This window comes from Martes martes (assembly GCF_963455335.1).
Source record: "Martes martes genome assembly, chromosome: X".
Lineage (NCBI taxonomy): Eukaryota > Metazoa > Chordata > Mammalia > Carnivora > Mustelidae > Martes > Martes martes.
In genome coordinates, this window is record NC_137897.1 from 4780072 (window position 1) to 4804480 (window position 24409).

General features: G+C 40.5%; 1 protein-coding gene across 2 annotated transcripts in view; it reads left to right on the plus strand.

Annotated features, from left to right (window-relative positions):
- Window positions 1-24409, plus strand: part of STS (steroid sulfatase) — a 468425-nt gene that overhangs the window by 391583 nt on the left and 52433 nt on the right. Inside the window, exon 11 of one of the 2 annotated variants that reach the window (XM_080795178.1) lies at window positions 4890-4958. The exons of the other annotated variant lie outside the window; for it this stretch is intronic. The gene's annotated coding sequence lies outside the window, so the exon portion shown is untranslated. Of the gene's footprint in view, window positions 1-4889; window positions 4959-24409 lie in introns of those variants that run through there. 2 annotated transcript variants of the gene reach the window in all.

The window sequence follows — 24409 nt, forward strand, 5'->3', positions numbered from 1 at the left end:
AGATGCAGGTCCAAATCCAGGCCCAAAAATCACAGGCTTTCTATACACTAACAATGAACTCTCTGAAAGGGAAGTTAGGAAAACAGTCCCATTTAAAGCAGCATTAAAAAGGGTAAAATACTTAGGAATAAACCAAAGAGATGAAAGCTTGTTCACGTCCAACTGGAAAACATTGTTGAAAGAAATTAAAGAAGACAGAAATAAAGGCAAAGTCATCCTGCGCCCATGGAGTAGAAGACAGTATTGTTAAAACGTTCACACAACGCAAAACAGTCTACAGATCCAGTGCAATTGCGATCCCAGTTCCACTGTACAAGTAGGATGACAGGGGTGCCCGGATGGCTCAGTGGGTGAAGCATCTGACTTTCGGTTTCAGTTCAGGTCATGATCTCAGGGTTGTGAGATCAAGCCCCATGTCCAGCTCTGTGCTTGGTGTGGAGCCTGCTTATGATTCTCTCTTTCCCTCGCCGTCCATCCCACTCCCACCACTTACATGATTGATCTCTCTCTCCGCTCCCTTGAAAGAAAGAAAGAAAGAAAGAAAGAAGACAAGAGTAGGACAATAAAACATAAAATTAATATGGACTCACAAGGGACCTCAAATAGCGAAAACATTCTTGATGAAGAACAAATCTGGAAGCCTCACACTTCCTGATTTCAAGACGTATTACAAAGCTACTGTAATCCTAACAGTGTGGTCCTTGCTTAAAGATAGACACTTAGGACAATGGAACAGAATTGAGAACCCAGAAATAATCTGTTGCGGATGGTCAGGTCATTTTCAACAGGGGTGCCAAGACCACACAATAGGAAAATGGACAGTCTCTTTTTAACAAAGTGTGTTGCAAAAACTGAATATCCCTATGGAAAAGATTGAGGTTGAAACTGTACCTTAAACCATATGCAAAAGTTAACTCAAACTGGATTAAAAACGTAAACCTAAGACTTAAAACTATAAAATTCTTAGAAGGAAATGTAGGGGACAAGCTTCATTATGTTGCATTTGACAATGATTTCTTAGCTGTGGTATCAGAAGCAGAGGGATTAAAAGTAAAAACAGAATAAGTGAGACTACATCAAACTTGAAATCTGCACAGCAAAGGAAACAACAAAATGAAATGGCAACCTAGAAAATGGGGGAAATATTTGTAAATTATACATTCAATAAAGGGTTAATGGGCAGAATATATAGGGCTCCTACAACTCTACATTACAAATAAAACCCAAGGGGCTCCTGGGTGGCTCGGGCGGTCAAGTGTCCACCTCTTGATCTCAGCTCAGGTCTTGATCTCAGGGTTGTGCGTTCAAGCCCTTTGTTGGGCTCCACACTGGGCCTAGGGCCTACTTCAAACAAACGAACAAAACCACACCAAGAACCTAATTGGAAAAAAAAAAAGGTCAAAAACCTGAATACCCATTTCTGCAAAGAAGATATACAAGTGTCCAATAATCATATGAAAGGTTCCACATGACTACTCATTAGACAAATGCAAACCATAACTCCAATGAAATATCATTGCACGTCCATCATGGTGTTCAGTATTAAACAGACTCACCGAAAAACCCTTCAAGTGTTGGTGAGGGTGTAGAGATAATGTGAGCCCTTTGATCATATCATCACATGACCCAGAAGTCCACTTCTAAATGTATCTAGAAAAATCTGAACCAGGATGTCAATGAGACATTTGGGTATCTGTGTGTATGACAGCATTGTTCATAATATCCAAGATGTAGAATTCCAAATACTCGTCAGTGGATGAATAGAGTGTTCTTCGGTCTTAATAAAAAGAAGGAAATCTTATTTCATGCTTCCAAATGCATGGACCTGGATGACATTATTTGAAGGGAATTAAGCCAATCACAAGAGACACATGCTACATGAATCCACCTATATGAGGTATCTAAATTAGTCCCATTCGTCAACACAGAAAGTCGAGTTGTGGTTGCAAGGGGAGGGGGGGACATGTCCAATGGCAGTAGAGTTTCCATTTTGCAAGGTGAGAAAGTTCTAGAGATCTGTTGCGCAACAGTGAATATAGTTCACATATATATGGCGCCATCCCTTTAAAAATGTGTAGCAAATAACACAAAATGCTAAATGATAACATTGAAGTCTTCACACTCTGTTTATTTCGAAATACTTTTTGAGTCATGTCTACAACGATTCCACACGTCTTTCAAACCAGGTTTTGTTATTTAATTATGGTGGGAATCAGGTCATTGGGGGTATGTTATTGAAGTCTTCAAGGCATTTCTGAAGTCTGTAATTCTTTCTGGAGAGCAAGATTGCTAGTTTCTACCTGAAAATTTGTGATTCTGGGCACTGTACCACTTACTTGTCTTGAAAGGCTTCCAACAATGCAAATTTTTTGCAATTTTATTGAAAGTACAATAAATACACCCATTGGAAGTTTTACTTTTGACTTGTGTATGATATGTCTTTATGCAAATATATAAATAATTTTGAGAAGAATAGTTTTTCTGCACCTACTGAGCATGACCAGAAAGTAAAAACAGTATTTCTTATGTTAGTTGTGAGGGGGACGTATTAGGACATATCATTTGCTTTAGTTTGGGTTCCTCCATGAGTACACATGGTGATTCATGTTCAGAGGAAGTGGGTTGTTTGAAATCTAAGGTTCGGTGAGTGGGAAAATGAGACAGGGCAGGGAAGGTTGTATTTATTTGAGAGAGAGAAAGAGAGCATAAGCACAGGGAGGGGAAGAGGAAAAGGAAGGGGTGGAGGCAGAGGGAGAAGCAGACTCCTCGTGGAGTAGGGATCCCTTCCCGGGGATCAATCCCAGGCCCCCAAATCATGGCCTGAGCCTAAGGCAGATGCTTAACTGAACTAAGCCACCCAAGTGCCCCTGGAAAACGTTTGTTTTAATAATACACCGCTCTTAACCCAGTATACCTGAAATACTATTTCATCATGTAATCAATATAAAATTAATGAGGTCCATCATGTACATTTCTTATATTAAGTCTTCAGGGTTGGTGTGCATTTGGTACAAAAGCATGTCTTGGTTCAGATGCTGCACATTTCAAGTGCTCAGTCAAGTTGTGCTCAGTAGCTACCCTGAGCAGGAAACACGGGGTTCTGTACAGGCTTCTGAGAGAATGCAGAGGGAACGTGTAACATGCTGGAAATTTCCACATGTTTTCATTATAAACGTGAAGGAAATACAAGGTAACAAAGACATATTTTAGTAAATAACATAAATTATTATCACATATCATCCTAAGGTTTTTTCATGGTGGAATGCTAATTTTTACTCACCTGAATATTAAATTTGAATTTTACCCCTCCTCTGCAGTTAAGAATTTCCGAGGAACGTTCTAAAAGTCTTCTCAACTTGCTTTGGATCTTTTCCAAGGAAGCCAGTAATTGGGGCTTGAACTTTGCTGTCAAAGGTTTTGAGTTGATTCAACAGGTTTTCAGGTTAATTCAAATGTGTCAGAATATATCCCGCATCTCCCTCTTTTCCTAGGTTAAATGATATCTGAGACTTAGGGGAGATTAAAATCTGACATTATCAGGCTTTTTAAACTATATTCAATGTGAGGCATGTGTCTGGATGGTAGTTTTTTTTGTTTTTTGTTTGTTTTTATCATGATCTGTGATTCACCCATGAATATCTTCATTTACTAAGACATTAAAGGAATTCTTGTAATGAATCATTCTTCCTTTTGGAAATTATCTAAGACGTGGGTTTGCCGGTTCATGTATATTTTCCTAATGAGCACAAGGCATTTTGATTTTTAAAGACCTTTAATTGATCTCTGACATCACATTATCTAGAATATCTTATTGCTATAGGTGGAATTTGATGGGGAAAAAGAGAAGTCGCCCTCAAGACCTTGAACGTACTCACCTCACAGTGATATTCCCAATTAATATGATGGGGAAATTTGATGGGGAATTTGATGGGGAAAAAGAGAAGTCGCCCTCAAGACCTTGAATGTACTCACCTCACAGTGATATTCCCAATGAATATGAAGAGACTTGGCATTGAATTTGCTCCACACTGCCTCCCAGGTAGTGAGTAGGGACTCACACTCCACCCATGTATGCATACGAGGGGAAAAAATAAAAGAATCATGGTCCTATTATAGAGCCCATTGTACCCATTTATTTGGCTCTTTCCCCCTTACCGTTAAAATAGTGGGAAACTGTAAATGTACCTACACAGAGCTGAGCCGTCCATACTGTCCTGCGGTAGTGCTAATAATGCATGTCCTCTCCACGTGCACATGCGAGCCTGCACGCAGCAGATCCTGGGGTACTCTGCAAAGAACGCAGCACCTGACTACATGCCTGGATAGGAACTCTAACTGGCATCGTCCATTACAGTTTACGAAGTGTTTTACCATACCTATGGGTGAGCATAATGTATCTTTCTCTCTAACGAACCTGCTTTTGCAAATATCTTGTCCACTGTCCTATGCTGTGCTAGAGAGCGTAACTCCTTCTGCAGTCGAGGGAACATGTCCACCACTGAATCCCCACACACTCTCTGAGGTGGTATCTGAGATAAGGAATGTCTTCCCTGGATCCTGGAGAAAAGCTATGGGGACGTCTCTTGGCTGAGGACTCGAAGTTCCACTGAAAGTACGTAACTTGTCCAAGTTCACCTTGCATATAAATGGTCAACCAGGGAGTTAAAGTTTTATTTCTATCTCCCAATATGGCCATGTGGATGGTACTGAGGTACACCAGTGAATTGTGACATACAGTCCATAAGAAGTCATCATCCCAGACATCCCTGATGAAACCCTAAGTTGGAAGATGGACTTGGAAAACAGGACTTTCCTTGAAGGGATGATGTCGTAGGATGACTGCCTGGGATGGGGGTCATAGGATGGTTATGTTTCCAATGTCCTTTTAGGATTGAGTCTGGACCTGCTATCATTGTAGCTTCTGGTTCATGGAATTGTTCAACAAAAGTTCCAGTTGAAATCTAGAGAGGTAAGAGTGACCGGAAATCATACCCCTATGAACGCACCATGAAGTGTCTCACGCTGGTGCATCAATGCTCGATGGTACTAATGGCTCTGATGAGCTCTGCGTTAGCATGCCCGTGATCGGACTACCTAACCATGGGCCATTTTCCAGTATCTGTCACCACGTAAAGCCCTGTACTGTTTGATTCATCACCATAATCAGATAACAAAAGTCGGACGACCCAAAACGTCTGGGAGTTACCAACCAAAGAGGAGCTAAACATTCTTTTAAAAGGGCTGCTTGGGGGACCACATGTCTATACTGTTGCCCGTCCTGCCCAGAAGCGAGGTAACCTCTTCCCAGAAATTGAATTGAAATCGTCCTGCCACATCGAGGGATAGCAATGGACAGCTTAAGGCACTGTGTCATGTCAACTGTTTAATCTGCCACATATTTCCAGTCAGATGTAGTATTTTAATCTGGCAGTCACAGGCACTGCTAAGAGGGTCTCAAAAGTCTAATAATTGTAAACCTGGATTATGTAGTAATTCACAGCATGGAATATCCAGGTCCAATGTTACACACAAGAGGGAACACTGACAGATCTCTTAATTCAGTTCTGAACACCAAGTGACCTCCCAATTTGCAGAAAATGCAGTATTTATGGGAAGGGTGGATTGCAGATTGGATAACTCTACTGTCGGCCTGTTTAGCAGGGGTACCCATAGTCCATAGAGTAGCAGTAACCTGGTGCTGGAATGAAGTTAAGTGGTAAAATGATAGGAAGGGTTTGGTCTCCATGCCTGAAGTCTGAGATGTTACAAAGATGGTTCGTGAATGAATTTCCTGGGCTTCGGATCTGCAGTTAAGCAGGAGGTCCTAAAAAGCGTGGATTTAGGAGTTGGCCAGGCCTGCAGCTGAATGCCCTTCTCAGTCTTGGTTGGGGCTGGGGAGTGCGTAGGAATGGGTTGCTGTGTTGTAGGTATATGCACCTTCCAGATTCTTGGTGATGCCAAATTAACGTTGGCCATCCCTCAGTGGTGCACACTTCCATCTGAATGTTTGAGAGTTTTCTTTCCCCTCTATCCTTGACACTATGTTCCTCACTGGTATTATAAGGATCTTTGTACATCACAGGGTTGTTGGTGACAGATGGAAAGAGGAAAATGGATCCATCTCGCTATGTTGTAGAATGTGATTCATAGCTGCTGTTCAATACTATTGGGGCACTTTCTGATTATTTCATGTGTTTTTGTGGCACATTGCAGACCCCTTGGAAAACCCCTTTTTTCAACCCATTGAGATTCTGTTATTTCCAAATGAAAATGTTAGTTTTGATTTGTACCCAAGTCTCATTCTTATTATCCATGATCTGTCTAGAACTTAGTAATGCCATTTAATGGCTCTCCTTTGAAATGAAAGACGAGTGGTCTGAATTTATATGAGTACATTTCACTCTCTTAGGATATTACATCCTATAAGAATTTGTCTGTAATAAATGTTTCCTTATAAGGAAAAAAATGACATTAATAAAAAACATTACAATGAACTATTCCATGCATAGGATTTCATGCCATGAATATGTCAAACGACAATTAATTCTTTGAATGGTCATTTTTTTGGTGGTATGGATTTAATGCATGTGTGTCCTACCACCCTCAAGGTTCATAAGCTAACATGTGACTCCCCAATGTGATGATGGTGTTCAGAAATGGGGAATTTGGGACGTTTCACCTAACCATCCTGGAGTGAAGTCGTGGGGTTGGATAAAAACACTTTTAAAGAGAGGAAGAGAGAGGGGATCACTCTGTCCATTGGTCTCTTTTCCATCGTGTGCGGACACAGCATGAAGGCAGTCACCTACTACCCAAAACGACATCTCTCACCAGAACTTGCTTGGTGTTGAAGGCCCTCCACCTGTGGAATTTGTTATAGCAGCCTGCACAAACTAAGATCGCTTTCAGCTTTGATCTGTTTTCTTTATGTTGTGCTGTTAGGAATAATGCTGCACTCTGCCTTGTCTACTTCAGGTTGGAGATCGTATCTGCTAGTCCATGCCCACCCTTCTCTGAGAGCATTTTGGTGATTCATGGCCCTTTTTACACTTTCAGATACATTTTAAAAGATTTCCTCGTGGGACGCCTGGGTGGCTCAGTTGGTTAAGCAGCTGCCTTCGGCTCGGGTCATGATCCCAGGGTCCTGGGATCGAGTCCCATATCGGGCTCCTTGCTCAGCAGGGAGCCTGCTTCTCCCTCTGCCTCTGCCTGCCTCTCTGTCTGCCTGTGCTCACTCTCTCCGACAAATAAATAAATAAAATCTTTAAAAAAAAAAAAAAAAAAAAAAAAAAGATTTCCTCGCATTCTATACAATTCTCCTTTCTTTTTCTTGCCCCTCAGTCCTTTTTGTACCTGAGATCCTCCTGGGAGCATTTTTTCCCTTTCCCCTAAGTACTTGCTTTAGGGATTTCTTTAGTGGGCCTGTCTTGATGGTAAATTGTCACAGTTTTTGTGATCTAAAATCTATTCCTACCTTGTCCTTGAGAAGATTGTTCTGTTGGGAGTGCAATTATGGGTTGTAGTTATTTTCTGGTGATGTGACGAGTGGTTTTCACTCTCCTCTGACTGCCTTTGATCCTACAGAGAAGTTGACTGTCAGTGTGTAGGAAACACCTCGTTAGCGAGTGTGTGTGTGTGTGTGTGTGTGTACACAAGAGCCTGTTTCAATCTCCTTTTTGACATTGGTGTTTGTGGCATCCGCCATTTTCATTACTATCTCCATGTGTGGATTCCTTGTCTTTTTTCCTGCGTGAGTTTTGTTTGTCATCACTCAATCTGATAAACCGTGGTGCATTCTATCTGTGGGAAATGCCTGTCCTCAACCTGATGGTCCCAATTCTCCGCCCGCTCCTCCCGGAACTCCGTTTCCTGATAGCAGTGTTTCCCATGCAGTTTTGTCCTCATTTCATTGTCTGCATTCCTTTCCATACTATCGTATCTCTCTTCAGTTTGATGGTTTAATTTTTATGTCTGTGTCCTCTGCTCCTTGGATGTGGCCACCCACAGATTGTAATTTGCATTGGTTGGGAGGTCAAGACGTCCTGTGATGGTGCAGACAGCTGGATTTCATATCCTAGTTCTGATACATATTAGCTGTGTGACTTTAGGGCAATTACTATCCACCCCATAAGCCTGTTGAAAGGATTACATGAGTCAATGTGTTACAGTTCTTATATCTGTTTCTTGCATGTTGTAAACCATATCTTATTTTGGGCATTGCTTCCAGTTTCAAACATATATGCACATTTATATAATTTTGAAGCTTCTTCCAAATCCTTTAGGGTTTTTTTTCCCCCCTAATTTAATACTTCTTTCTCCTTACTCATGCGTAGAAACATTTCTTTTTGTTTAGTGATATTGTTTGTTGTTTATTACTTTGTGTTGGGTTGTTCCAATATCTAAAGTATCTAGAGTGTCCGATTCTGTCATTTGCTCATTTTCTCAACTCTTGTGCATACTCCCGGTCCCTGCTTGGATTCTGTGGCTTCTGACTGACTAGTGTTTGCTGGAATTTTGCATAGGATAAGTCTTTGTGGACTGTGACTTCAATCAGCCTCTTTTTTTTTTTTTTTAAGATTTTATTTTTTTTATTTGACAGACAGAGATCACAAGTAGACAGAGAGGCAGGCAGGGGCCGGGGGGAAGCAGGGTCCCTGCTGAGCAGAGAGCCTGATGCAGGGCTCAATCCCAGAACCCTGGGATCATGACCTGAGCCGAAGGCAGAGGCTTTAACCCACTGAGCCACCCAGGCGCCCCTCAATCAGCCTCTTTATGGAGGATATGTGTTTACACTCATCAGGGTCTTCAATGTATTAACAATCTAAACCCACATCAGATCATATTTCTGAGCTTGAAGTTTTTTAGCTATACAATTGGTGTCAGTTCATACCAGAAACCTATAGGGATTTTAGGGATGACACCCCCCCCACCTCAAATGCATCCAGGCCTATCTCAAAAACATAAACATTTTGTTTTCCCTTGATTCTGATTTTTTGTTGTTTTGACTCATTGCTCACCTTTTCACTGAGATAGATGCACTTCAAGTGTCTGGCCTTATCTTTGTCTTGTCAGGACCTAAGACATTTTCTCCATTACTTGTGCAAACACTAAAATCGAGGTGCTTCCTTGCTGGGATGCACAGATAACATAATGGCAGGGACAAGGATTAGCACTAGTTTACTTCTCTTGATTTTCTTTTCCTTCTATTTTATTTTATTTCGCTTTTCAGAATTAATCTTTTGTATAAACTCATGTGCTTTTAAGAGATGCATTCGAGTATTTTATCCTGGCATTCCTGGGTGCTTTATAATAAGAGAGAGTTTCAAAATATGTAGTCTACCACGTTGCTAAAATTGGAGCATCTTGTAATTGAGTAGAAACCCATTAAAGTATTTCTTGAATTTTTATTGAGTTTCCCATTTTTCTGTTCTACCAGTTCTCCATCATGAGGCACCTGTTCTGATTCTTCTCCCCAATTTTGTTCTTGTTGGCTGCTGGTCCCTTTGGATGGATGACTGCTTTTCTCTCGAGGCTCACTGGGCTTCTGCGGTGTGTTCTTGAAGGATCTGCTCCTGGTAGATTCAGGAAACGGTGGAATAATCAGGATTATTGTAGATGATGTTTTACAGGCTAGATAATTTCTCCACAGGTGAAAGTCTGCTCTCCATGGGGTGGATTATAGCATGGTTTTCATTGTTCAATGAGCTTGCACATCACCTGGTACTGTCAAAATGCAACTATGATTCAGTTGATCTGGAGTAGACCCTAAGAGTCGGTATTTCTGGAAAGGTCCCAGTAGTTCTAATCTTCTTGGACCAGGCAGCACACTTTGCATAGCAAGGGGTTAGCAGAGAAGGATGAAGTCTTAGGGAAGTTAACTCTCGGGAAAGACCCTGTTCCATGCTAATGGAATGGCAATCAGGAGTGACCTCCACCAGTAGGCAGGATAAGCAGTATAGTACAATGAAAAGGGTGAAGACATTGAAGTTAGGCAGGCCTAGACTGAGGAGGTATTACAATTAGCAATGGGTATGCTTCCTGTATTCCTTAACAAAGGGGCAAATTCTATTTCTTTATCTTGTCAAGTTATGCCTAGCCCTGTGAGTTATGTTAGCTGATAAAATGTTGACCAGATGCATCTGTCTTCTGTCTGTCTGTCTGTCTCTCCATTTGGAATCACTTTCTTGCCACCCCATAATTTGTGATGAGCTCCTAGATGACTTGCATGTGTGTACATGTACAGAGGGGACATGATCCAAGCAGGTGGGCCAGGTAGCTTCTGGGAGGACTTGAAGTATTGCCTCAGCTTTCCATAGGGAAGAATTAGATGTTTGTTGGTTGCACTCCTGAGATTTAGGGATTTCTTACTACCACAGCACAGTCCAACCCGTGATGAGTCACACACCCCAAACCAGTAAAACTGAAGCTTCACTTGGAAGGGTTGGAGATATTAACCAGATTAATCAACTGAGCTCAATCCTTCTTTTGGGGAGTGGAGATAGTGATCTTAATTGGATTGTTACCAGGACGAGTGTATTGGCACAGGTGTGTAAATACATAAAAGATAGATAACAAGATAAAAAAATATATAGTAATTACTTTTAAATTGCTGTTTTTGTGGAAATAGAATTCTAGGACATGTGTCAACAAACCACAACCTATCAGGTCAAATCTGGCCCTTTCCTTGTGTAGATACAAAAATGTTAATGAAATACAGACTCTCCCATTCATTTATAAATCATCTATGACTGCTTTTTCATGACACCATCAGGGGTCCATAGTTCAGAGGTCCTATTACCCACTAAGTCAAAAATATGTACTTTCTTACCTTTTACAGACCGTCTTTGGTGACTCCTATTGTAGACCTATATCCTAGGTTAACATGGGATGGCACAGGCATTATGTGTGAATTTCTTGCCAAATGGATATCTCAATTCTTTCTGGTTGGGACAAAGGTGGAACATGTGATGTCTGTCAAACAGAATTGGATGCAGAACCATGAGGCCAGGACACCAGAGTTTTAACAACACCAGGTCACCTATTGGGTTAGACCTGATAGGCTATTTATGTAAAATGGGATCTATTCACTGTGTCTTCGATATGTGAAGTACGACACATGGGTTTTAATATCGTGATGAAAAAAAGTCCCTTCTTACTTAGATGAAGTAAAGAAGCAAAGAAGCAAAGAAGCAAAATCAAGAAATGACAGCACACTTTATGCCTCCAGGTGGCAAATTTCTTTAGAATAGTTATTTTGAAAGCCACTATTCTATTGTTTTCTGACTGTAAAAGATAAGGGCTCTTTAAAAGAGCAACTAGCAGGATATAACAGTGAGAAGAGCAGCAGAGAGTTCTTGAAAGATCTGTAACAAAAATATGTCACAATTTTAGCATTGTGAAAGCAAGGAGCAGTAATTGAAAACTACAAAATTAATGGCAGAGGACATGCCTTTGGGCATCTCTCTCACACGGGCGGCTGCGCTTCCTGCTGAATCAGCTAAGTCCTTTGCAGTCTCACAGCTTATGACCAAAGAAATAATGATATGTGATGCCAAATCTAATGGAGGATAAAATACAGATGCAAGGGGGAGATGGCAGAAGGGGGTAGGTTCTTCCCAGCTTTGTAGATTGGATTTGTGTCTACAACGTGAATCCTGGCGGTTAGCCACTTGGTGGGAACAATGCCAACCAACATAGGGAGATATGATTTTCTTTTCTTTCTTTCTTTCCTCCTTTTTCTCCTTATTTTCTTTTTTGGGGGGGGGCGTGGAGGGGGGAGAATTGCACATGCTATTGCATATGGAGTTCTTTTTGGGCTGTGAATGTAAATGGCCTTCCCATCCCTTATCAAGGAATGAGCAAGTGTGAAGGCTAGGCTGGTCATATGCTCCATTAGGACACCAAATCCTGTTTAAATTAAACGATGAGACTGGATTGGCGTTTACCTGAGCAACAGTATGGACATAGGAGAGAAATTATTATCTCTTGGGCTGCCCTATCCGTTTTTCATTTTGGCCCTGAATTTTTGGTTATTCCTTAAATTGCATGGACCAACACCAATTTTTTCCAATCACTTTTCTTTTGCTTTTTTGTTAGTTGTGAGTAGTTTTATTGTGTACAACCAATGATCCCTATCCGACACCCATAGGTATCATATTTTTCGCTTTTATTCTTGTTTCTTCAATTCTGTGGTCTGTAGGGCCAAAGTTTACACAAACCTAGCCACTATTAGAGGCTGAATTGCATCCCCCCAAATTCATACGGTGAAGTCTTAACCCCCAGAGCCTCAGTGCATGACTGTATTTGGAGACAGGATCTTTATCAAGGTAATTACAGTAAAATGAGTTGGGTTGAGTGAGGCCCTAATCCAATAGGACTGGTGTGTTTATAGGAAGATGAGGTTACAACTCAGAAAAACACGGACAGAAGATGATATGAAGACCGTATCTTCATATCACCAATCATATCCTATCAAGGGGAAAGATGGCATCTACTTATCTGAGGATACAGGCCTCAGGAGAAAACAACCCTATCAACACTTCATTTCTGAATTTTCAACTCATCCATGAGAATGTAGATTTCTGTTGGATAAACCATTTAGTTAGTGGCATTTTGTTATGGCATCCCTAGAATTGTCTTTATCTAGTATAGAAGCACTTACATTAGTGGTATTGGGATTGAATTAGAAGTGTTTCAAAGGATCTACTGCTGTCATGTTTATGTAGTGGTCCTACCCCTACTATTGTTGATGTTCCTGTGTAGTTCCAGCTTATGTTGGAAATGAGCGTCCCAGTGGGTATCTTGCTAGTGCAGTGCACTAGGGTTCACAGCTATTAGTAATTCTATGGTGAAATCAGTGTAATTCTCAGTGTGACTTCTCTGCGAATTCCTTGTTCCTTTCCCTTAATTAACAAAACCTGGCAAATTCTCTGGAAAATAGTGTATTTTATCCTGGCTTCACTGGAAAACAGAGCCAGGAGAAAGGATGATGTTTCGATGTTTTATTTTGAAGGTGCATCCCAGAGCAGGGAAGGTGAGGGAATTGAAGATGAGGGCATTGCAGCATGATGTGCTAATGCACAAGCTTCTGCTCCCAATAAATCATGAGTCTGTGTAGATATCATCTTGCATCTTGTTAGAGGTAATAAGAAGACTTGAAACAGGTGTCCTCGCTCAGCCTGGTGAATAGTCTACAGCCAGGCAGAAGAGAACACCCAAGGAAAGATTGCACTGTAAGGGAAACATGGGGAGGAATTTATTTGTTGAGTTTCCATCTTCTGTCTTCCATTGGTGAACATGTACCCCATGGTAGAGAATTCACTTTATCATCTAGCCACGAAGAGGCAAACACTGGGAGATATCTACTTGGTTCCATTCTCACATAGAATTCTTTAGATGTTGCTATTAAGGGAGTAGAACAAAAAATTGATAAGCCAAGAGACCACCGGGGTCACAAGAACTTGGAGAGATGTACAAGATCTGAGAGGTAAATAGCAGAACTCATTTGAACATCACTTATATTTTAGTAGTTAGTGTGATCAATTAAAGCAGCAGGCTGCACACTTTCTACAAAACATTTTTAAACTAAAAACCTAAAAACCAACGTTCTACGCCTGGTTCTAGAAATGCTCCTCATCCTTTCTGACCACACATTCTGTTGTTCAGAACCTCACCACAGATCACATGGCTGCACCTAATGGTAGGATTCGTGTCGTGACTTGGATGGAAAAGCCAACAGAGTTGGAGGTCATATCACTATCCTTCTGGAATGGCAGTGTCCCTCGGATAGTCTCTGTGCTGTATGCACTACATAATACAAGTAGTAGAATAATGATATTTTTGGTTGGAGGTACAATGGCATCCCTGGGTAATAATATTCTTTCATATTTATAGAACGCTGTCCAGTTCATGCTACCCTCTATAAGAAGAGCACTAATGCCATTGGAGAGGCTTTAGAGAAGATTACTAAAGAAGATTAAAGGGATAAATTATAGGAAGATAATCAAAGGTACTGGAGCTGATTAGCCCAAGACTAAAAAATGACAAAAAAGAGAGATTTTCAGCTCGGGATCATGTAAGCAACAAAATTTAACTTTTCCTTTTCCAAATCCAATGAAAGTGGCCAACATAGGAAAGCACCACTGGAAAGTAGTGATTGGTCCATCTCACATAGAAAAATAGCATAATGAAGAATGAAATTTCCATCCAGCTGCAGTTGGCTTGGGAAGGGAAGCTTCACCCTCCAGATAGTCTTACATTGCATAGTACAAAAGATGTTGGTTGTAATCCAGTTGAGTTTGAGAGTATAACACAGGTGAAGAGAAAATGCCCATCTGATGGCATTTTATGAGGGGGGCAAAGCGACAGACTCTGGAGAGCATGACTTTTGCTCTAAGGTGCATGCTTAGTGTATCATATTAAGAGGCTGGCAAAGTTTTTGAGATGGGGTCTTGCCGCTCTAGCTCTTTGGAAAGCGGTGGTGTCTGTTACATGGGATGCTCCCCATTCCCTCCAACTACCAATATACACACCACAAACAAAAATGTTGTTCATCAGAACGGGTATCTCAGTCTATACCAATCCCTCCTTGCTCTGCAGGGGGCATGCCTTTGGCCATAGAGAAAAGTGAAACTGTAGAAAACCTGACTTAATACTTGCCCCCTTTTATATGGAAACCAAACTACTTAACCAGGTTGGCAAATAATGTGGGCCATTGCATGTCAACATCCCAAATAGAAAAAAAAGATGAAACTTACGTTGCCTTCAGTAGTGGTGCACAAACATAACAGTGACTGTGCAGGCATTTTAATATCTGCAAGAAATATCCTCAAGGGCATTGTCATTAGGATTTGAGAGATTATGAAACAAGAGCAATTGTGGGAAGATGGCAACCATAGATCAAGAAATGAGAGATTAAATGGAAATGGTGTCTGAATATTTAAAATTACAATTAGAACAGGGACGTGTATGTTGGATGTGTAAAAGGGTTGAATTGGAAGGTGAAATCTCCAAGTTACCCTATAATTCAGATTATCAAAAAATAAACAAGTGCAGTTGGTGAGAGAGAGATGTGTTGTACACAGTATCCAGAAACTCAACGTAACAGGAAAAAAACAGAGATGCAGTAAGGAATAATAGAACCAAAGGTGACTAATTAGGAGACCTTTAGTTTTCATAGGTAGGTGGGCAAAATGAAAGGTACCAATGTATCCCAGTGATTTTCGTTGTTAATATGTGCATTAAAGAAAAGGATCCTGGATATAAGCTCTTTGGCAGGGTAAAAAGGTCAACAGAATATGGTACAGAGGAAGAAACTAATCAGACTTCTTTTCACAGTAAATTCCAGAACATAATATAGTAATAGATAGGATTGTAAGAATAAATGGATATGACATTAAATTTCAATCCTCATTTTAAGGTACTCATTTATAAGGGTAATAAAAACATATTCTTTTTTTTTTTTTTTAAAGATTTTATTTATTTATTTGACAGACAGAGATCACAAGTAGGCAGAGAGGCAGGCAGAGAGAGAGGGAGAAGCAGGCTCCCCGCCGAGCAGAGAGCCCGATGCGGGGCCCGATCCCAGGACCCTGGGATCATGACCTGAGCCAAAGGCAGAGGCTTCAACCCATTGAGCCACTCAGGCGCCCCTAAAAACGTATTCTTAAAGTTTAGCAGTCACATTTTTTTTGTTGTGAAAACTACTTCAGGAAATTCTGTAACTGTTATATTTTCATGATTGATCAAACCACTCATTTATCAAGGCTTTTTCTTGACTCCGGTAGTGAGATTATGGTGATGAATTGCCAATAGATCCATAGGAATCAAAACACAGAAAAATAATGATGGGCAAACGAGGGCTTAATATTTTTGGAAGCTAAAAATTGTGCATAAATCATAATAATCTTTGGGGTGTCTGGTTGGCTGAATCCGTTGAGCGACCAAATCTTGATTTCCACCAGAGTCATGATCTCAGGGCCATGGGTTTGAGCTGCACTGGCCTCCCCACTCAGCAGGGAGTCTGCTGGAGATTCTCTCTCTCCCTCTCCTTCTGCTCCTCCCCGTTTTCATGCACTCACGTTTTCTCTTTCTCTTTCTAAAATAAATCAGTCTTAAAGATAACACAGATCCTCCTTGACTTATGGTGGGACTGTGTCCTGATAAAACTCATCATGAACTGAGAATATTCTAAATCAAAAATGCATTGAGTACATCTAACCTCCTGAACATCATAGTTTAGGCCAGCCTACCTTGAATGTGCTCTGAACACTTACATCAGCCTACGGTTGGGCGGAATGGTCCCACACAAAGCCTATGTTATAATGACATGTTGAATGGCTCATTGAATTTATTGAACACTATACTGGCTGTGACAAATAGAATGACTATCTGGGGACGAAAACTTGTCAGTGTATCAGTTGTTGACCCTCATGATCATATGGCGACTGGCATCGCAGGCCCCCCTCCCAGGATCACAAGAGAGGATTGTCCCACATGTTATTGACCTGGGGAAAGATCCAAATTCAAAGTTCCAAGTATAATTTTTACTGAATGCATATTGGCTTTTTCCAATCCTTTTTTTCCTCTTTGTGTTTCTTTCCGTATAGTTTCTATTGTTATACCTCAGCTTTACTAATCTTTTCTTCTGCAGTGTCTAATCTGCTGTTAACCTGCGCTGGTGTACTATCTCAGACATTATCCTTTTCATCTCTAATTCTTTTCTTTCATCAAGAATTCAACTTTTTTTCCATGTTGGGTCATTTTTAATCGTCAGTGTAACCAACTTCCAACTTACTTTTTGAACGTACGGAATACAGCCATAGTCACTGTTTTAATGTCTTTTTCTCTTGTTATGGGTTCTCTTCTATTGATTGATTTTTCCATCATTTTCCTCCTCTTTTCTTCTCTCTGGCAATTTTCTTCTGTTCTTCCTTATGCATAAATATGAGCAAGAGATAAAACTGTGAGTTGGAAGCTATGTTCTTTATTATCCATGCCATTTTGTCTTATTTATCGATATTGAAACAATTATCCCCATAATATATATAATTGCTAGAAAATGTATAATGCTGAAATATACATTGTCCTTTCAGGAAATACCCATTCCTGTCCCCACTACCCATACAACACCCCAGAAAGCAGTTAGAATTTAATTCTGTGCATGACCATTTCTTTGAGAAGGAGCTGTTTACTTATGCATAAAATACTGGCCCCTTCCATTCATTTGTAACTCCCCCTTGGATATAAGTCAATATTTTTCCCATTTGACATCTTCAGAGCTTTATTTTATTCACAAAAATCACTAAAATCAAGAGTCATACTTGAAACTGATAAAATTCAACTCACGACCATAAACTCTAAAAGCAAATTTATTTTGATCTTAGAACATGTGTACATTGTAATTATGGATTATTAGAATGTAACACGCTGGATGGTATATTTTTAAAGTATGAACCCAGTTTTATCAATACTATTTATATTACTTTATATTCTGTAATGGGAAAAGTGCATTTAGGAACTGTCTTTCCAGTTTGGCAACGATTAGTTCACTTTATTTTGGTAAACTCAATGAAAATATTATTTTTTCCAATGACAATATTATACTCTAAGTTAATGTTTGAACATTTGAAAATAAGTTGTTCTGCTGGGGTTTTATTCATTCTCTTCTGTTATCTGGCATTTTACAATGTTTTCTTTCTCTGGGATCTTTCAGAAATTGTGAGGGGCGTTTTATGGGGAGAGTATGAGGCCCTGGCTTTTCTTTTCCCAGAAATAACTACCCAGTCTTTTCTTTGTAGCCTTGGTCGTGCCCCCATGTTGTGCTGACCTCCTGTGGCTTACTTATTCTTGACGTTGATTATTATGCGTTAGGATCACCAGCCATCTTTCCATGTCAGTCTCTAATTCCATAATCATTTTCTCCAACCCCTTCCTCTTGTGAACTAACAATTTAGATGCACATGGTATCTCGCTTGCATTTCACCTTGGTTTGAACTTACAGTGCATTTTCTTTTTACCCATACTTCTCACCAGGGAACTCAGCCATCAAATCTCCTGTTATTTTTGGCTTAGGTACTTTGACTTCTGCTCTTTACCATCGCTTTTTTTTTTTTTTATGTTTTATATATTGTTCTTACAACTAAATGATGCCCCCAGCTTTCCTGATCACCACCTCTATATGCTCCCTACCTATAACCACACTCAAATCTGCCCCTCTAGAATTGTGTGAACCATGCATTCACTTAGGGGATTTTTCCACTGTCCTGCTTTCAACCCTCATGAAGACTAAGCTGCTGTTGTCTCCTGTTCAGTCTTATCTCCGTAGACCAATTTTCAGTTCCAAGGGCTCCATATGCAGACACATAGCTGCGCTTTGGTGGTGGAAATGTAAAGTGTAATGCGTGTAGCCCTTAGAATCTGGGTGTCAAAATTCAAGACAGGTTTCTATGTAAATCCAAGCAGACTTCTGCCATAACACTTTCTTCGCTTGTAAATTCCCCAAAAATTTGGAATAGAGATTCCATTATCTTTTCCTTACTACTTGTCTGAAGTGCTGATAAAAATAGTGTCATTACATGCAGGAAAGTAAGCTGTTATTACTACCAGATGGCTCCCCATGATTTGCTCTCAATTCACACCAATTTTCTTCCAATTTATCGCCAGCCCTCAACCCCCCACCCCATCTTCTTGTCTTTACACACCATTACTTATCTATAGAACAGTCTTACAAGTTCCACTGTTAATCCCGAATGGTAAACTGAACAGAAACATGCCTTTTCAAAACTTTTCTTCTAGTGCCATTTTGTGAGAGTCATTTTTCAACAGTGTATTTCCCCACCTCTTTTAATGTTGGCATCTAAACATTTTTATGTGCTAAATGCTGGCAAAGGATTTTATTATCAGTTATATTTGCATATAGCTGTTGTGTATCTATGTCTACAACCTCTTTCTATAGAAATATTGGACCAGCATATTCAACTTCTGTTGATTAAAAAAAAATGTACATTATATACTGAAACCTGTAAAACCACTCCTCCAGGTCTGATCAAAAAACCAAATTGGATCTATTTTCTTTTTTTTTTTTTAAAGATTTTATTTATTTGACAGATCACAAGTAGGCAGAGATGCAGGCAGAGAGAGAGGAGGAAGCAGGCTCCCCGCAGAGCAGAGAGCCTGATGCGGGGCTCGATTCGAGGACCCTGGGATCATGACCTGAGCCGACGGCAGAGGCTTTAACCCACTGAGCCACCCAGGCGCCCCTGGATCTATTTTCTATCAAAAAGTGTGAATCCATTTTTCATTTTGGATAAACATGTTGATGTTATGAGGGAACAGTCTTTGTCTTGAGTGCCGTTTGAGTGATGAGCCACTTTGTCCTCAAGGTGAAGGGAAATGGCGCCATGAGAAATGTGGAGTAAAAGTGAGCTGACGAGGTCTGTCCAGGGAGTGATCAGGTTACTGATGCCATTTTTATATTCTGCATGGCGCTTGGGGAGTTACGTGGGACTGTCCAAGATCTGTGCTCCAAAAGACCTAAATTTCCACTGATTGCATTTGGATGCCCCATGGACCATTCAAGCTGACTCTTCCCCTAAGTTAAAGTTCCTAGAAACCTTCTCGTCACCTTGACATCAAAGATGACAGCTCACACATTACCTTGACTAGGTGACCGAGTCAAATTCATAGTAGGGATCAAGGTCATTACCAGTGAGAAGTTAGGATGCTGGCTTGTACTCAGTGATGTGATGTGAGCAGAAAGGTGGTCTTCACCTCTGTGGTCTTTAACCCCTGTCTAGTCATGAGGGGAAAAAGAAAATCATACAAACTCGTAATAGGAAACACACTACAAATTCCTGCCGAGTACATCTCAAAACTGTCAAGGTGATGAAAGAGAAGAGGCATTTGACAAACTCTAAGAGGCCAGAGGAAATTAAGGTGACATGCAAACTTAATTTAGTGCAGGATCCTGGAACAGAAAAATATCATGAGTGAAATCCAACTCATTAGTTACCACGGATATGCAATGGCAGTGCTTTTCGTTGTGATACATGTATCATAGTGATGTAAGATGCTAACATTAGCAGAAATGGGGGAAACACATGTGCTAGAATTTTCTGCAGTCTCTTTCCAGCATTCCTGTAAATCTGAGTTTGTTGTAAAACAAAAAAGATCATTGAAAAAGCAAACCTTGATTTTCACCTTGGGCATCTCCCTACGTTTTGCAGGTCATAGCATCCCGTCCTCCTGGAAGATGTTTCTCTCGCTCCATCCTCAAATCGTGACCAGTTGAGTTTCCACGCATGCCTTGTGACATTTGTTGTCAAGCTTTAGTGCCATTTAAAGCTCCATGAGTCCAAGAGAGTTGGCTTTTTGCTTTTTTTTTTAATTTGGTAACTGGCTCAAGGGATGCACTCTCTTTTTCTTCATCACCGATGTCCATCATTTATATTGGGTTCATTCATGATGTTGAGTATTCTGTGAATTTGGACAAATGTCTAATGACTTGTATCTACCATTACAGTATGGTACAGGATAAATTCACTGCTCTCAAAATTCTCTGTGCCCCAACGATTTATCTCTCTGTCTTACCCGCCAGCCTCCTGACAGCCATTGATCTCTATGCAATCTCCATAGGTTTTCTTTTTCCAGAATGTCCTGTGTTTGGAATCAGACAGTGTGTCAGCTCTGCAGATGGGTTTCTTTTACAGAGTCGTACGCGTGTAAGGTGCCTACGTGTCTTTTCATGGTTTGGTGCCTTGTTTCCTCTTAGAACTAAAAATATCTCATTGTCTGAATTTATTGCTGCCTATTTACCCATTCACCCACTGAAGGATATCGTGGTTGCTTCCAAATTTTGGTAATGATGAATAAAGCTGTTATACACATCCACGTGCAGGTTTTTGTGAGGATTTAAGTTTTCATTTCCTTTGGGTTCGTGCCAAGGTGTGGGATTCGTGTGTAAGGTAGGAGCATGCTTTAGCTTGGTAAGCAACAGCCCAGTGGTCTTCCAAAGGGTCGCTACCATTTTGTATCCTATCTGCTGTTGAATATACTTTCAAATCAGGACCTTGAATGGCAGCTGGCACAGAGGATACTAATAAGTGTTTGTTCAATACCGAAGGACCAGAATCACCTGGACTGTGCATTTAAAGTGTGTGTGTCTCAGCCCAGTCCCTGGAGACTCGAATGCAGTCGGTCTGGAATGGGTCCCAGGAATCTGCCGGCGTAATCAGTGCCCGGGGAATGCTCATGTGCACGGGCTGAAACCCACGCTTTGAGGCACTGCTTTATGAGCTCGTTCTGGCAGCCTTCCCTCTGCTGCCCCGTCGCAGAAGATGGTTTGCCCGCTCCTGAAAAACGGCCCTTCCTAGTGTACCCTATTACTGTATCACTGTGTTCTGAGATGGCTGCTGGCTTATCTTTCAAATAAAGCAGGCTGCTCTGATGGAAGGTGGAACTCTGGCTCACTTCAAAAAATATTTACTGGAATGAAAATCAATGAGCATATATGCAAATTCTGACGGTAGGATTTGGGGTAAAGACGGCAAGATTGGAAGGGATATATTTTTCATACATAATATAGACACATGAATCTTATTCATGTCTTATTTGACTGTGCTTTCCTGCAACAAAATTCATGACTTTGTGCAGATAAAGGCCTTAGGAATAGTAAATAGTAAAATACGGCATTCTCTTATATAACTATATGTAATGCACATGATGAAAATCAGGAATGTAACCCTGATCCAGTACTATTCTCTATCTAGAGACCTAGTTAGATGCTGCCAGTTATAAGAATAATATTCAAGGGGTGCCTGGATGGCTCAGTGGGTTCAAGCCTCTGCTTTCGGCTCAGGTCATGGTCTCAGGGTCCTGGGATCGAGCCCCGCATCAGGCTGTCTGCTCAGCAGGGAGTCTGTTTCCCTTCCTCTCTCTCTGCGTGCCTTTCTGCCTACTTGTGATCTCTCTCTCTGTCAAATAAATAAATAAAATCTTTAAAAAAAAAAAAAAAGAATGTCCAATATTACCCTTCAGTTTCTCTTTTCTTTTAGTTTTTTTTCTTTTTAATCTAGAATAACTCTGAGTTTTTCCTGTTATGTCATGACATTGACACTTCTGAACAGTGCAGGTCAACTATTTTATGGAATGACTTCATTTTGAGTGTGTCATGATGGGCTGATTAGGTTCTGGTTATGCAATTTAAAAAAAAAAAAAAAGGACTGGATTTTACAGGCAACGTGCTTTTTTCCCTTGGCTTAAGGTACGTCGTTGAACGGAAGATGGATAGCGTAAATGTGTTGGGAAGCTTTCAAGATGAAATTCTGATTTTCTGTAAGGGGAATGATTTTACTGAGGAATAAAAAAATTATGTAGGATAGGAATCTTTCTTCATTTTATCTGTATCCCAGACTGAGAGCATAGAGTGTGATATATCACTGAAGTATATCTTTTGTCTTCTTACCTGCCCTTACCTGTCTTCTTATCTTCTTATCTGCCCCCCCTTTGCCCTTTTCCCACGCCATCCATTTGTTGGAGAAAACATTTCTATTTCTAGTAGAATATCTACATTCTAGAATTTGAAGAATGCTTATTACTGTTGTCTTTTAAAATGGAATTCCTCTCAAGAAAATAAACGGTGCATGAGTAATAGAGATATCAAATCCTGGGCGAAATTCTGAACAGGTCCTTAAGCACTTGTCTTTTAAGCTTTTAGCAAAATATAACAGGCATTTGCAAAATTCACTCGGGACACATTTTGCAAAGTTCTGTTCATTTCTTTTTCTTAATCCCAGACTGATGGTCCCAGAAAATCCCTTAGTCATGGTTTATCTGGATTGGCATAAGCATCCTGTTTGTTTGTAATGATCGCATCCGCTTTCTTGAGTGCTTTCATATATGAAGGGCGTTATAGACACCATTTGGATCTCCTGATCCTGCAGATCAGAACGTGGGCGCTAGGCAAACTTACATTCAGTTCTCATCCTGCCTCTTTTTTCTTGAGTGTATGCATAAACTCCTTGTGTCCGAGCTTCCTTATTTATAAAATAATGATAATTATTAGACTTGCTTCAGACAGTACTTGTGAGGGTTAAATATTACAAAAATTAAGCATAGGTCAACATCTTCACATAGCATGTAGCATGTTGCCTAGCTTGTAGCATGTAGCCTAGCATGTAGTAAATCTTCAGTAATTTGTATTAGTTATCACTACCCCATTGCACAGATGATAAGAAGATCAGAGAAGCCCCATCTCCGGAATAAAGTCTCCCAGCTCCAGGGTCCAATGCCAAGGTCATTTCCATAATACCACATTGCCTTGTTGTGGACAATTGAAAAGAAAGTGCTTTGGAAAATAGTTGATTACACAGATTTGTTTCCAGTTGGCTAACCGCAGAGGTTCTAAGATGAAATCCATCAATGCCGAGAGTAGGGTGTGTGCTCTGTATGGGCGCTACTGGATCCTTACCACCATTTGAGATTTGTGAAAAGCAACTTGGCTGAAATTAGGGTCATTTTCCATACACACAATTGAAAGAAACTACTCAAGATAATGCTAGAGAGGAATTAAGGTTTTAAAAATACAAATGGGTGTAATTAAATACTTAAGTTTCAGTTATGAGATTCAGTAATTTATACATGCACATTTGTGACTTATTCCCATAAAAACAAAGCTTAACAAATACTGGCTAGATTACTTTCAGATTTTGAACTTGCTATGAAATATAATAGGAGATTTTTGTGCAACACTACCAGACCCCTTTCTGCCCTTCTGATTCTTTGGGACAGAGTAGGAGGCATTATGGATTCTGCCTATGCTACAGGTCCCAAGCACAAGGATTTGATGAGAGTGGTGGGCACTGGAGGCGTCCATGTCTATGGTCATGGTCTAGCACTGAGGAATAAAAAGCCACCTTGAACTATGTCCTATGATGCTACCTGCTGGGGATCAACCAGAAAATATGGTTCCATTATGCTCTGTTGAGATCTGCCTGAATTGGGGCTTGATGGTGCCAGTCCAGCCTCATGAACTGAATAATTATATGCAGCCTGCTGAGGGGAAGACCAGCAGACTACAGCATCATCATGGCCAGTCAGTGAAGGCACATCGGAGGGCTTCTCTCTTTCCCCTCCAGACTCAATGTCAGAAGAACTTGTATTGTACCTGGAAGTTACCCAACTCTTTGTGCGGGCATTGGATAACAAGGCTGTTGCAACAAATGAAAGTGATAGTGGGAGGGGATTAGACGAGATGATGTTATAGGACTAAACTTCTAGGATGGGCTCAGTCATGTCCCAGAAGGTCCACATGCTGTACCCTGATTCCTAGTATTTGAGAGTATGGCTATATTTAGGGATAGGGTTTTTAAAGAGGTGATTAAGGTAGAATGAGATTATTCGTGTAAGCCCT